The sequence below is a fragment of the Eubalaena glacialis genome, chromosome 16, assembly GCF_028564815.1.
Source record: "Eubalaena glacialis isolate mEubGla1 chromosome 16, mEubGla1.1.hap2.+ XY, whole genome shotgun sequence".
In the NCBI taxonomy this organism is placed as follows: Eukaryota; Metazoa; Chordata; class Mammalia; order Artiodactyla; family Balaenidae; genus Eubalaena; species Eubalaena glacialis.
Genome location: NC_083731.1, coordinates 75,190,175 through 75,206,382, shown reverse-complemented (window position 1 = coordinate 75,206,382; position 16,208 = coordinate 75,190,175). Strand labels below are relative to the sequence as shown.

The following is a 16,208-nucleotide window of genomic DNA, read 5'->3' as shown; positions in this document are numbered from 1 at the left end:
TTTTGCTTTGGACACTGTTTCTATTCATCCTGATTAAAACTGGATTAATTTGGGACATAGCCACACCAACCTGTGGGCTCCAGGATCCCACCCTGATTCCCATCGGCCAGCTAAGTCCCCAAATTCACATTCCTTCACAAATACGATTCAGAAAATCAAAGGAGTCCAAGACTGAAGCTTGTACCTGTTATAAAACAGGACATGGAAAGGTTTCTACAGAGATGTTCAGTTAAGCCTTGTTTCTAATAGAGAAAAAAATGTTCCACAATAGAGAATTGAAGAAATTGTGGTAAATCCATCCAATGGACTACTAAAAAGCTATTTAAAAATCATGATATAGAAACTTGTCAGCAGTGTTCAAAATATATCAACTGAAAAGTATGTATTGAATGATCCCTTTTGTAAAAATAATTTATATATAGTTTACATTTATATATATTATATATTTATTTATATGTATTTATACAACAGCAAAAGGATAATACTAGAGAGCTAAATGCCAGAACTCTTTTAAAATTATTATCTCTGAATTCATGAGTGATTTTACATTTTCTCCTCGGTGACTTTGAATATCTATACATTTCACATTTTCTACAATATGTATTTTTTTACAATCAGAAAAAAACAATCCAAATATTTATTTAACGCTATCATTATCTATATGTATGTTTCAAATAACTTGGAAATAGGTAAAGGATGAGCTAATAAGAAAAGTCCAGCCTGAAGCTTCAAGTTCATGGTGAGTCTTAAACCCATTGTTCAAAAGCAAGACTGTCTCCATTTTGGAAACCAAACCTGTTGAACTTCCCTGGTGTTTCCTAAGTTGTATCATATGCCCCAGTGATGTGCCCCATGAGACAAGCTTCCTAGTACTTTACAGAACAAAGTCTAGAAAAGGCCACTTGAAGGCCTTCCCCATCTTGATGGTTGGTGGCCAGGGCTGGAATGGCTCCTCTGCCTCTCACCCTCTCCCCTGTCCCTCTAGCTCAAGCTCCCCTCCCACTGACTTGGCACCTCTAACCACCTCTGCCCCGGATCCCTCCACTCCCTCCCCAGGGAGAGTGTGTTCTGCCAGTTCTTGCCCCATCAAATGAAGAAAGGGAACTTTCTCTGTTGCTGCCCCATCTTTGCCCACGAAACCAACAATCCCCTCGGGCCCCAGACAAAGGCTGCAATGGCCCAGCCTTGAACCAGCCGCTGAGTAGAGACAGGAGTGGGGCAGCTCCACTGTCTCAGCACCAGCCCCCAAGGCTAGCCCCGTTCCCTTCTGTCCCATTCGGCCCTGCAGGAGGATGAAAGCAGGTAGCACCGAGCAGTACACGTTGGAGGAGCCAAGGACGATTAGGATCCGGCCGTCAGTTCTGAAGCCTTAGCTGGGCAGCATGTCTCCAGGTTGGCCAGAGCTGGGAAGGGGTTTGGCCAGACCTCCCCACCTGTCAGTCAGCCACACCCACTGCCTGTCGTTCTCTCCCACCTCATTTCATTAGGACTCAGAGAAAACAAAACTGCCTCCTGGCCAAGAACACTGCTGCTCCGCTCTTGCTCTGGGCTGAATTCCATCCCCCCCAAATTCACATGTTGCAGTCCTAACCCCCAGCACCTCACAGTGTGACTGTTTTGGGGGATAGAAGTAATTAGGGAAAAAAATTTTTTTTAAGATATAACTACATTACAGAAAATTTGGAGTACAGAGGGGAAATTGTACCCAAAACACCAACACCATAGCACAACAAGATGTCATTTTGGGTTTTTTTTAGGCCTAAAAAGTAGAAATACAGGTAAAATGAGGTCTTTGGGGCAAGGCCTAATCCAATAATACTTGTGTCCTTATAAGAAGAGAAAATTTGGACACGAACTCACACAGAGGGAAGACCATGTAAAGATGCTGGGAGAAGACCGTCTGAACATCAAGGAGAGAGGCCTCAGGAGAAATTAACCCTGTCAACAGCTTCATCTTGGACTCTCAGCCTCCAGAACTAGGAGAAAATAAAGTTCTGTTGTTTACTAAGCCCCCCAGTCTTCCATGCTCGATTATTCCAGACCAGGCAAACTAACAGATGTACAGACCACTCAGGGTGACCCATCAACCCTACAGCCTAAGGTCTAATAAATTCAAAACATTAAGCTTGCTTTTCAAGCTTCAGATAAATGAGTCTTCTGCATCTCTTCCTGCCTTTTCCCCAAGCCCCCGAATAATATCGATCTTTGAGTGAATAAAACCAGAAAAATGGTCTAATTATGGTGTCATAAGTAAACCGAGTTACTCACTTGGAGACAGACACAGGCATCCGTCTTCCACATGTTCCCCTGCCCTCTCTCATCCTCCCCCAGCCAGCACAGGGGTCTCCCTGGCAGGATCATTCAGAAGACACAAGAGAAACCCCCCAAACTGTTGTTCTTCCAGAAAGGGCTTCTCCAAACCCCTGATCAGCCTCTGCCCAAGGTCATCAGGAGCGGGCAGGGGCTCCAGGCAGAGCGGGCAGGCCCTTGGGAGAGCCATTGGGACTGAATATTCACGAGAAAGCCACAGCCCGCAGAGTGACGCTCCACACTGCACCCCCTCCCCTTCAGTGTTAGCCCTCTCCCACAGGCTGGGCACTGATCACGGCCCGAAAAGGACCACTTCTGTGGACAGGCACAAAGTGTGCCCGGAACGTGGCGGGTTCTCGTTAAATGCTGGAAAGGAGACTTCTAATGGATAACAGCCGATACATTCTTCCCAAGAGGAAACTCAAATGCATGCCCCACTCACAGAGGGCAGCAAGATCCCCTCTGTAGCTGGTAGCACAGTGGGACGTGAGCAAGGGCTCAGCCAAGCTGGCTGGGTGTGATCCTTGCTCCATCTCTTCCTTCCTCTGATAAGTCACTTAAGTTTCTGTGCCTCTATTTGAGCAAACAGAATATTTTTCTGTGAATTGGGCACCATAAAAATAGTACCTACTTCCTAGGATTATTTTAAGAATTAGATGCAATCCTGTACATATAAAACAACTATGTGCCTTTGCACATAGTAAATGTTCAATAACATTAGTTATTATAATGATTTGTTTTCAGAAGACATGAGTTTGGTTCCTGTGTATTGCCTGTACATGAGATTTTTGAGTAAATGTTAGTCATCTCCCTGAGCTTTGGTCACCTCGCCTGCAAAGTGGGAGCAATATATGCTCATCCTCATAAGACTGCTGTGAGGATTAAGTCAGAGAAAAGTCTGTGAACATGCTCTGTGCTGCGCTCATCCTTGTATCACTTGCATCTCTTACAGTGCCTGGTACGGGAAGGCTTTCTGAGCGAATGAATGTAAAACTCCATGACACGGTTGTTATTTAACTGCTTGCTGAATGTTTCAGTTAAAATTGAAGGACTTTTGAGTGGCTGCAGGAAGTGTGGCCCGTCCAATGCAATGGAGATCACATATCACTATCCGCCTCGTTATGGTTGTGGCTTCCGGTTTGTAGGACGATAGGCTGATGTGGTCAAGCCAAACCCATCTCGGCACACAGCATTGGTCCTGCCTCCCCAGCACCCTCCTGAATGAAGGTCACCTGTGCCTAACCAACGGCTTGAGGAAAAGGTACACTGAGGCCGCCTGATGGCTGTTGTCTGAGATTAGGGTCAGTGTTAAAACAAATAGCGAGCCGCCGTCTCTTCATCATGGAGACGGTAAAGTCTACCTCTTCAGTTGCAGTCTGCAGAAAGTCTGTGCTCTAACTTTGTGCCTGCAGTTCCTCTTCTTAAACAAACTTGTTTCCAAGAGTTGTCCCTTTTTAATGGCCCTGGATCAACAGTTTACCCCCAGAAAGAAAGAAAAAAAAGGAGGAGGAGAGAAAAGCAATGGCTCCGGATAATTTTGATTCCGTGGATTAATCACGAAACCATTAACACTGACCAGTCGTGTCTCAACTTGCCCCCCAGAACTCTGGAGTGAAGCAAATCCCCTCGTGGGCTTTACCGCAGCACGTTAATTCTAATAAGATGAAGTTGCCGTTCCAGTAATTCATCTCCAGAAAACTTCCCTGGAAAGCTCTACTTTCCCCATAAGAAAGAACTGCTTTATTAAGGTGCTTAAGATTACGGGGATTTGGGGATGCAGGGCACTCTGAAGGTGTCACTGACTTTCCACCCTTGCTGGCTGGGTGGCTCACCAGACAGGGCTGAGCAGAGAGCAGAGAAAGTATGGGGACCAGACCGGTCTTTGGTCCTTCCAGGGTCCCTGTCCCCTCTTGAAAATGGAGACAACAGCACCTGCTGAGGGATTCTGCCAGGGTTGATAAGATCATGCGTGTAAAAGTGCTTTGAATTCCTTAGAGAAAGAGTGTTCTGTAAAGACTGTTTAATCATCATATATCACTTTTCAGTGTGTGCTTATGTGATGTGGCAGTATTGAGGGTCATCTATAGCCCTATTTGTCAGTGTTTCCTAGATGGCCATCCACCTCCAGCCCTTGTCCTCTACCTGTTCCTACTTTCCCACTGACCAGCCTACAAAGAACTCAAAAAAAAAAAAGACAAAAAGAGTCAAGGACACGAACGTCCATGGTGTACCTCCTATGTGCCAGGTAAGACACTAGGTGCTTTGTATAAATTATCTCATTTAACCCTTACAGCACCCTGTGAGAAGGGGATTATTATCACCATATCCCTGAAGAAATGGGCTCAGAAGGGTGAAGTCTGCGGAACCAGGATGCCAGCGCAGGTTTTCCTGGGCTCCTAATAGGTCTATCTTTCTATTCAACAGTGCCCTTGTCCCTTGAAGAGCTCCCAAAGATTGGCCAGACGGCCCCCTCAGATCTGAGAGCTGCCAGCAAGGACCTCGTGAATAAGCTGGAGCCAGAAATAAGTACAGGTTCGTTTGTGACTACAAAAGATGACATTGCTAATCCAATTAAAATCTCATTTGAAAACAAGTCCTGAACGCATTTTTTTTCAACAGAGTTCAGTCTAGTTGAGTGAATGACTTGTCCACCAGCCACTCCTAACCTAGTCCCAACCTCCTTTCGACTGATTGGCAATAAGCGCATCTGGTCCTCCCTGGATTTGCGTCCTGAGCGCAGGGATACGGGGTGACAGAGTGGAGGGGTGACAGTGGGTGGAGTCAGACTGTTCTGCAGCATCACCTTTTCCTCCCTCATCTCACACATCCCTTCTCTGCTTTCCACCGACTTCTAGTCTCTAACTTCCTTATCCAACACGTCCTACAAACTTCAAGAGTCCTCACTGAAGCTCAGAGTGATCTATGTGTAAATCCAAGGCCCTTGCACTTGGACATGATCCTTAACTTCTCCAGGTCTCACTTTCTTCATCTGTAAAACATGGGGACGAGGGTGGTCGGGAGGATTCAAGAAGTTAAATATACCTATAAAAAGTACGCAACAGTGCTTGCAACATATGCATCGTAGGTAGGTGGTTATTTCTTTTTCCAGAAACCAACAGTGGCTATTGTCCCTTAGACTAAAACTCCTCATTGTGGCTTTTAGGTTCCTCAACAGTGAGACCTGTTCATCATCTTTGTTTATTCTTTCGTGCGTCAAATATTTCTCGAGCATCTAACCACACGCCTGGCCATGACAGATGAAAACACCCGCCCTCCTGGGGCACTAGAGTGCACAGGAAAAAAGCAAAGAATAATCAGCATATAAAGGAGCAAAGACCTACAGGAGGTTGGAGACAGACAACCAGAATTGTGGGGAAAGGGAGGGCCAGGAAAAGAGAATGGCCTGAGCAAAGGCCCCGGGGCTTGAAGGTACCTGCGGTGTTCTGAGCACGATGGACAGTCTGGCTGGAGAAGCAAGAGGGGAGGTGGGAGGCCTCAAGGGCAGGTCAGGGCCGGACCACGGTGAGGGCAACGAGGCTCTCGCCTTGGGTGCAAAAGTAAGGGGCACCACAAGTAAAATACAAGATGAATTGCATTTTAATGCAGTAGTTTTAAAAAATCTAAACTAATGCAAAAAAATTCATGACAAACAAAGTATAAATATTTTAAATAAAGACAGGGTCAGTGGGAGTGATGCTCCCTTTCGCCTCGGGCTCTAATAAGGCTCAGCCCAGGCACTGGGGCTACTGATCCTCCCTTTGTTTAACATGCTGATGATTTGTTCATCATGGATTATTTTTCATTGATTTGGATTTTTTTAATAGTTCATTAAAACTTTATTCATCTTGATGACTGAGACCTTGTTCCCTCTTGAACTTTGTGACTGGAGCAAATGCCTCACTTGCGTCCTCCCAGTCCCCTCCCTGTGTCAGAGAGGAGCAAGGCCAGGTGGGGACTTTCTGGCCACCGTGTTTGTGCAGGAGCGCTTCACAGAGACCACAACTGCTCCTGTGACTTCTAGTAGCTGTTCCCTGCATATATCCATACTCTGAACTCCAGGCATTGTACACGCCAGGACCCCCATCCTCTTTCCTAAAACTCCTCACCCGGATCTAGAAGCTACTTCATCTGCGAGGCAGCTGGGCGGTTGAATGTATAAGAAAACGTGATTACTGCACACATATGTGAAGGAAGCCTAGACTTCAAACGCATTCATTCAACAGGAGTTGCTAAGTACTCCCTATACGCCGGGTATCAGACTAGACAAGAGGATATGACAATGCGCAAAGACCCAAGAGTCTGGGCTACTAGCCCCTCAGAACCCCAGCAGTCCTCACGCAAGAAACTGGACCCCAGAAGTAAATGGCAACCTCAGGCTCCCAGAGGCCGGGTAGGCAATGACCTCGAAGATGCTGTTTAACACAGGCAGATGTGGGTAGGAATCTGGTTGTACTGCCTAGAAGCTATGGGGTCTTGGATGGTTTATGTCCTCATCCCAAGCCTCAGTTTCCCCATCTGTAAAGTGGAAATAACCATACCCACCCCAGCATCCTTGTGAGGAGCCCAGCATTACTGCAAGGCGTGTGGTGTCTGTTTCGATTCTTATGGCAGCCCCGAAGAGCTTTCTCTTTCTACCCTCATCCACACTGAAGCCTCTTTCTGTCACTGAGTGCAAATAAGAGTTAGTAAGAGAATGCCAGGCTTCTCCAGCGGCCCCCAGTTCCTGTGGGGAGGCAGACGGCAGCAGATGTGAGGAAACCCTGTGGCCAGGACGATCAAGGAAGGGTTGAGATGCTGCCAGCAGCGCTCTCAGGGTTTGTGAATAAACTGTCACAGTCAGCTCTCACCAGCTCACGGCTGTGACAGATGGGTTCCTGCGACACCCTCTTCCCTGCCGCCCCCAACCTTGACACTTCCAGTGGGAAAATCTGACGCTGCATGGGCAGAGCAGCTCTCAAGTAGCTGGAGGACTCCGGGATCCAGGTCTCCTCGGCAGGGTAGTGAGGAGAGCTGGCACCCTTGTCTTTAACCTGGTAGTCGGCTGAGTCTCACAATTTGCAGCAAGATCCCTTTTCGTGGGCGGGGAAGACCTAAGGGTCTCAACCGGAGTGGTTCAGATCGGCGAGGGCCAGTGCCTGTGCATGGGGCTCAAGCCACCCACCCATTTTACCATATTCAGCTGGAAAGGCTGAAACGGTTCCACCCGGGGATTTTAGACCAGCAACAGCAGGCCAGCGCTCCTCTCTGTGGTACTCTGGGGAATTCCAGAAACAAGGATGCCGAGAGTAGTGGGCGTTTCGAGCTGGAGGTGCCCCAAAGGACAGCCAGCCCAGTCATTTTCAAAGGTTCCTTTCAGCAGGGGAAACTTCTTCACCTCAAATATAATCACATGTATAAACCCCATATGTATTTCTTAAATAGAAGAAAAAGATGCTCGTCTGTGTTTCTTGACAGGGATGCTATTGAAAATGTGGGCAGAAGTCTTCATTTTGTGGCATGGTCCTGCGTAGGATACTTAACATTCCTGGCCCCCATCTCTAGATATCAATGGCTCTCTCCACCCCAAGTGATTGAAACTAAAAAGCTCCCACACCTTCCCAAATGCCCTCTGCAGGTACCAATCCCGCTTGAGAATTCATCTAATTGTGGTTGCACAATTAGGTCTGCAGGGCGGGGAGCTGCTCTTGATCCTGAGGTGATGGCCCTGAACCTGGGCGATGCAGAGCACCCTGTGAAAGCTTCCGTGCGGTTGCCTGACCACCCCTCATGTAGCTACATTCCCGCTGTGTTACCCTCCTTGGACCTCAATTTCCTCTTCCGCAAAATGGGAATAACAATCCTTACCTATATCACGGGGCTTTTGTGAGGACCCAATGAGGCACTGCCCACGAGCTTGCTTTGTAAACCCTCAAGCCTCTGCTGATGCCTCGTTTGCACTCCTCTCCTGGGTATGTAAAGACACTGCTATCTTAGTCTTTAGAAAAGACTTACCATGGAAACCAAATAATAAAAGCAAAAAGCTCAATCATAAGGTTTCCACAGAAATCCACTTCTATTCACGTCCTCTGCACACACAGCCCCATGGAGATGACGGTTGTACTCCACTCCCACTGAGACACCTACTTTCTCTTTTGTGAGCCGGCAAGACAATCAACCAGCCTTGGCCTGCAGGGAAGCTCAGCCAGCTCAACCTGAAAACCAACGACTTCGAGAAAACTGCCTAGCAGACCTCAAGTGCTCTCTTTATTACCCCTACTGGTGTGCATGACTTGAAAATCTATCAGGAAAAAAGTTATGAACAGACATCTCCCCTAACTTCACACCTGTAACCAGGGGGAGATGTCACTGTGTCATTTCCAGAGTTTTGATAGGTTGGCACCTGCTTCATGAAAAAAGATCGAGATTTTTTCTTGCAAAGGGAATCAAGATGACATCACATCACTGAGGCTCTTTTTTCCCCTAACTTCTTTTTTTTTCATTTTTTTTTTTTTAATTTTATATTGGAGTATAGTTGATTAGTAATGTTGTGTTAGTTTCAGGTGTACAGCAAAGTGATTCAGTTATATATATACATGTATCTATTCTTTTTCAAATTCTTTTCCCATTTATGTTATCACAGAATATTGAGCAGAGTTCTGTGTGCTATACATTGGTCCTTGTTGGTTATCTGTTTTAAATATAGCGGTGTGTACATGTCAATCCCAAACTTCCAATCTATCCCTCTCCCTGACTCTTCCCCCCCTGGTAACCGCCATTTGTAGCAACATGGATGGACCTGGAGATTATCATACTAAGTGAAGTAAGTCAGACAGAGAAAGACAAGATATGATAGCGCTTATATGCGGAATCTAAAAAGAAAATGATACAAATGAACTTATTCCCCTATCTTCTTTAAAGGAGAAGGTTGTGCAGATATTTTTCAGGATGAAGTGAGCAAAAGAATCCATTCCGACTTCATCCCAAACTGCAGTCAAAGTTTTTCTGAGTTCCAGGTCTTAGGCGATAAAGCTGGATTTACTTTGCCTCTTCCTCTGTTCCTTATGCCTGGGTTCAGGCCCTGAAAGGAGTGTCCTTCAAACGTTCCCAAGTAAGTGCCAGGAGCCAGGAGGGGTTGCTTTAGGCTCAGGGCCAGCTTTACAGAATAAATCTCACAAAATCCCCATTCACTCCTTCGGCCGCACTCAGCCTCCAGCAACTGTTCCATCTCATCTGGACTAAATACAACTTCTTGGTTCAAAGAGAAAATGCATGGAATGGCTCTGCTGGCTTCCTCAAGGTATCCAGGGGAGTCTATGTGGGTAAATCTAACAGGAATAAGAAGCACATGATTCCACCTCTCTATAAACGTACCTGGCTTAAGAGAAATGGGAAAGGTGCCTGGCTGGAAACACGGCACTCGGTCCACTTCAGAAAGAAATAGCATCAATCAGTAAAACTTCAAAAACACCAGTCCAGGATCATCAGACCCAGATGAGGAAAATACCAAATACCAAAAGGGTAGAAGAAAATCTAAGTGAAACTTGCATCTTCGCTCACACTGGGGGGCTCAGAGAAGCTATACGTGCAGCTGAATTTCTGAAGGTCACCTGTGGCTTCGTTTGTCCCCCTCAGCCGCCAAGGTCTGGCCATTTTACCCACTGACCGGGGCAGCTGCACTTTGGTGGTGTCTGTCCCTGCTGATGTATTCTAGCTCATTGCCAAGGGAAAATGAAACAAGCCCAGGAGCAAAATGCCAATAGTGGCAGCAGAAGAAAGGAAGCCTGTTAAATGTCTCTGCCTCTACATTACCTTTGCCGCTTTTTCAACACTAAATCCTCTAGAACCAGATGCTCATGCTACTAAATAAGCAACTCAGAAAAGGTACAAGAGCAAGTCTTCTCGTGGAGAATACTAAAAGTCCATTCTTCAAACAAAAGGGCCCGAGTTCTGAGCAGCAATATGGCTAGTCATTCAGCACAGGAGTCCTAAGTCAGTCGGACCAGCTCAACCACTTATTTCTGTGTGACCCAGGACAAGTCAGTCTCTCTAATTCTCGGATGTGGCATCTGTCTAATGGGATTAATAACTACAACTAGCTCATGATTTTTGTGTGCCTTGAAGGGATAATCCAGACAATCACTTAGCACATTGTCTGGTACAAACCCAGTTCTTATAAATATTAGTTGTTATTATTATTGCTATTGTTACTGTTATTGTAAGAGACCTGAAATACGATACAAGGGGCAGGTGAAATACTTTCTCGAAACCACTTCACTCTCAACTCTATGCTAACTTGCAGCTATGCTCACCAACTACAGCATTCAATTAGAATTCTTAAATTTCTGCTCCCAGTTCTTCTTACACGCTCTTCAATCTGACAGAGTTGGGGTTCCTCTCGGCAGCGCACAAACCCATCTGATCTGGACCAGACACTGTGTGCATATGAAGAACATGGCAGAATTCTCACCTATACAGAAACAGCCTTACTTGGGCCAGCACTACCTACACCAAGACCTTGCCAATGAGCTAAACTAAGAAACAGAAGCTGGCCAAGAGGAAATCCAGAGAGTGGAGTTATCAAGCACTGACTTTAGAATAACCATGCTTAATATGTTTTTAGAATTAAAAAAGAGAGAGAGAATCTTGGCCAAGAGCTGAGCCGAAAACTTGGAACATATATTTTTAAAAGAATTAAAGGAGAATTCTAGAAGTGAAAAGGTGCAACAACTGAAGTTATCTCAAAAGAGAATGTGTGGACTAGATGATATTAGAAGAAAATATCTAAACTGAAGCAAGGAAAGACAAAAGGAAGAAAATACAGAAGAATGTAAAGACATTTAGATGTCTAGGAAACATGTATAATACAAGAAAATGGCCTAATGTAGGGGGAATCCCAGGAAAGATGGGAATAGCTGAGAATTCCCCAAAAATGACAAGAGATCTCAAGCTACACTCTCAGGAAGTACTACAAACAGCAAAAACAAATACTAAAGAACATTATTTCTTTGTACATAGTGAGAAACACTTAAAAACTTGTTGAAGACCAAAGACATATATTAAAAGCAGTCAGAGGGGCTTCCCTGGTGGCGCAGTGGTTGAGAATCTGCCTGCTAATGCAGGGGACACGGGTTCGAGCCCTGGTCTGGGAGGATCCCACATGCCGCGGAGCGACTAGGCCCGTGAGCCACAATTGCTGAGCCTGCGCGTCTGGAGCTTGTGCTCCGCAACAAGAGAGGCCACGATAGTGAGAGGCCCGCACACCATGATGAAGAGTGGCCCCCACTTGCCGCAACTAGAGAAAGCCCTCGCACAGAAATGAAGACCCAACACAGCCATAAATAAAATAAATAAATAAAAATAAAAGCAGTCAGAGGAAAAGAACAGATTCATTGACACCATACTTCTCAGTAGCAACAATGGAATCCAGAAGACAATGGAATCCAGAAGACTTTGAAATAATATCTTTAAAGTATTGAAAGAACATAACTGCCAACCTAGAATATTATATTCAGAAAAACTGAATCCCTCAAAAATTAAGCTTAAATAAACATATTTTCAAACAAAAACTGAGAATATTAGCAGCACATCAAATCTAATGGGAATACTAAAGGATTTTCTTTAGACCAAAGGAAAATGATCCTAGACATAAGTTCAGAAATGCAGGAAAGGACTTCCCTGGTGGCGCAGTGGTTAAGAATCTGCCTGCCAGTGCAGGGGACATGGGTTCAATCCCTGGTCCGGGAAGATCCCACATGCCGCAGAGCAACTAAGCCTGTGCGCCACAACTACTGAGACTGCGCTCTAGAGCCCACAAGCCACAAGTACTGAGCCCACGAGCCACAACTACTGAAGCCCGCGCACCTAGAGCCCGTGCTCCGCAACAAGAGAAGCCACCGCAATGAGAAGTCCGCGCACCGCAACGAAGAGTAGCCCCCGCTCGGCACAACTAGAGAAAGCCAGCGCACAGCAACGAAGACCCAACGCAGCCAAAAATAAATAAATAAATTTATTTTTTTTTAAATGCGGGAAAGAATAAAGAGTAGCACTAATGGCAAATCTGAATAAACATAATTTACATAAATCACAACAAACATAATTATCTAAATAAACATTGACAATACCACATAATGGTCTTGCGGGGTTTAAAATACATATAAAATTAAAATACAGGACAAACGATAGTAAATAAGTTGAAAGTGGGGTTAATGGGAGTTAAAATGTTCTAAGGTTCATTGTGTCTAGGGAATGGTAACAGTACAAGTTTAGGTTAGATTTGACATTGTCAAGGATGCATGTGGTTATCTCTAGAGTAAGCACTATCAATAGGAAAAGAACGTATAAACTAACAGAGGAAAGAAAGGAATGTTTTTTTAAAAAAGAACTTACATGAAAGAGAAGGCAAACAAGGGCAGAAAAGAAACACAGAAAAGGTAAAACACACTGAAAGCAAATAGGAAGATGAAATTTCTTATCTCAAGTATATTGTAATTACATTAACTGCAAGCTGACTAAACACTTCAACTGAAATACTGAGAAATCAAAACAAAACCCAATTATATGCTGCTTACAAAAGACTCACTTTAAATATATAGAAATGGAAGTGCTAAGAGTAAAATGATAAAAAAGATGTACTATGCAAACACTAACCCCAAGAAAGCTGATGTAGCTACATTAACATGAGAAAATATAAACTTTCAGGTAAGAAGCACTTAGAGAAAGACACTTCGCGATCATAAAAGCTTCTGTCTACTAGGAAGATACAGCAATTCTAAATTTCTAAGCACCTAACATCATAGTCTCAAAATATATAAAGCAAAAGAAAAAAACTAAAAAAAAAATAGAAATTCATAATCATTGTAGGAGATTGTAACACATTTCTCCAAGCAAAATCAATAAAAATATAAAAAATATGAACCATGTGATTAATAAACTTGACCTAATCGAGAAATGTTAAACACTGCACCCAACAACTGCAGAATACATCCTCTTCTGAAATATGCGTGGGATATTTACCAAAATAGATGATATCCTAGTCCAGAAAGCAAACCTCAGTAAACCTGAAAGGATTGACATCTTACAGTGTATGTTCTTTAATCAATAACAGAAAGGTAACCAGAAAGTCTCTAATTGCTTGGGAATTAAGTACCACACATACATAATCCAAACACTATTTATTCTTCAAAAATACATGCATATCTAAGGACTCAAACAACAAACTAGAGTGGGTGTCAGGCAGCAGGCAGCAGGAAATGAGAAAAGTAAGGGGGAAAAAAACAAAACATAACAGAGAGAGGGGCTTTGCATAGAATGATGATTTTGGTGAATCATGACTTAAAAAATATATTGAATTCAACTCTGTGCACTAAAATCAAAAATAAAATAAATAAATTAGTGTATAAAACACTAACATTCAGATATCAGAAATCTGAATTCTAGCATGTTCTGAATTTACTAAGTCAGTCTTTGGGCCTCATATTTGATATATAAGAATACTACTATTAATTAACAAACAGTCCTTGTAACTCATCTATTAATTCAACGAACATCCGATGAACACAGATTATGTGCCAGTTGGTGCAGGTACAAAGTCATATGAGACAGAGTGCCAGATCTCAAGGCACTTACTCCTCATGGGAGCTGACGTCATATGAAATAAATGGAGGAAATATTGTAAGGATAACCACAGAACAAAATTGCACAGAAACCACAGGTTACACAACAAAGTAGTACTAGGTATTTGATCATTGATTTTGACTTGGCTGAGAAGGACCTACTTCCTGATCTTGGGCTTGCTATGCAATGTACAAGCTCCTTGAGAACAGAGACAAAGGATTATTTAATTCTGCAATCCCAGTGTTCAGCAGAGTTAAGAGTTCATCACATTTGTGTTGAATGAATGAAGGTAAAATGGATGACAGCTTGAGCCAGTCTTCCAAGTCCTATATTTCTACGTCAAGAAATAATTGGAGCCTGTGACTGGAAGCCGAATCCACAAGGAGATGAGCATGATTAAGTGTTAGACTCTAGATGAGGTCCCACTCCCACAAGTAGTCAGAACTCCAGGACTTGCTGAGGATGTTACATCCAGAGTCTTGAAGGTCAACTCTGAATCAAACATATACGATGCTAAAAAACAAACAAACAAAAACCCTACTCATCATAAAGTTCTAGAAATCAATCTGCCTTCCAATACCTGCAGGGGAATGAGTGAGCACAGAAGTGCTCATCTGTAAAATGGGTAGGATGATAACCTCCCAGAAAGGTTCTTGGAAGAATGATATGAGATGCAAAAGACCTGGAAACTAGAGGTGCCCAATCAATAGTTGCTAAATGAATTTTAAAAACAGTGGGCATTCTGTAAGTGTGATTTCTCCTTCTCCCTCCAGTCTCCCATCCTTCCGCTTTCCCAAAAGAGGTAGGTAACTATGAAACAGAGAAATATTTTGAGGAACTTTCATGCATAACTCTGAGGATACTGAACTACAGAAAAACATCACCACAGTTATAGCATATAGAGGCCAACATATTGATAGAATACCAATGACAAAGCAATTCCTGCAGACAAGGGCTAGGACTGAGACATGGAGCAAAGGACAGTAAAATGTCGCAGCATCAGCTGCAAATCAAAGAGCAGCTTGAGGCACATACAATGTGGTCAGCTCCACAGCCCCTGCGTAGAGATAGGCTTATCTCCTTAGTCACTGGATGACAGCTTAATCACGTGGGCCAAGACGCTCGCCCCACATAAAATCTCCACCACCCCCAAGATCACTCTTCCTTTCGTGATTAGGTAGCTCCAGGCTCCACGTAGTTTTAAAGATCAGTAAATGACCCAATTTCTTTAGACACAGTCAAGTAATCTCCGAAGTACTCTGCACTTACAAAATGCATCAAAGTCCATTTATGTATAGCCTGTAATGCACTAGAAGTTTTGCTGGATGCTGTACAAATTAGCTTCATGTATTCTTGGGCCCCGGCTTTGAAGAAGGAATCTGGCTTCTGCAACCATCCCTTTATAAACATTGCCCTCCAATGGCTTCTTAATCCCCAAATTCAGCAGCCTTTTCTGAGACCTCACTTGTTTCAGCTCCTCTGTAGCTCCTGGCCCCCCTCTCTCTCTCTCTCTCCTCCTCCTCTTTTCCATAGTACAGAACTTTCCTATATTTCCCTACTGTCTCTCCGATGGTTTCTTCTGTTTCCATCGGTTTCTTTTCCTCCTTCTGAGTCCTAAAAGGACATATTCCTGAGGGTTTTATTTTCTGCCCTTTTCTTTTTGGTCCACAATCTCCCCTTGATGATTTATGACACCTACAGCTTCAGCACTTCTATTGTTGTGTGCTTGCCTCCAAACTAGCTTTCACCCACACTGTGGCTGGCCAACACCTCAAATTTTCATGGGTAAAGTGAAGCTCATTGTATCTCCCAAACCAGCTCTTCCTCCTGACTTTCATGTTTGGGGCATTTGAATTCAGTGGTGTGCTGATAAACTGACTCTTTGTGGGGAGATGGAGGAGCCCTGATGTGTAGCATTTGTTGATTTCCATAGTGTTTCCATATTCCCACCATGGCCACTTTCAAGCTACCAACATGAAGTCACTGACTGCAGGGTCTGGTTAGAGACCAGTACATGACAGTTCCAGCAAACCACTGAATCATCCTCCAAATTTCTCCCCCAAAGCCTCAAAGTCACCTTTTCCCTCTCCCATGTCTTCACCAAGACATCCTATCAGCTGCAAAGTACTCTTGGGTCTCTTTTAACACAGATTCTGCCACCCAGCCTCTCCTTTCCATTTCCACCACTGTTTCCTACCTGAGACTGTCATTGCCTCCTGTCCTGCCCACTCCGTATCAGTCTCCTCATTACTCTCCCCACCTCTAGGCTCTCTCACCACCTTCACATGGCTGGAGATGACTGGAAG

General features: G+C 44.1%; 1 long non-coding RNA gene across 2 annotated transcripts in view; it reads right to left on the bottom strand.

Annotated features, from left to right (window-relative positions):
* The window catches only part of LOC133076620 (uncharacterized), a 164,220-nt gene that overhangs the window by 122,717 nt on the left and 25,295 nt on the right, over positions 1-16,208 (bottom strand). The window lies entirely within an intron of this gene.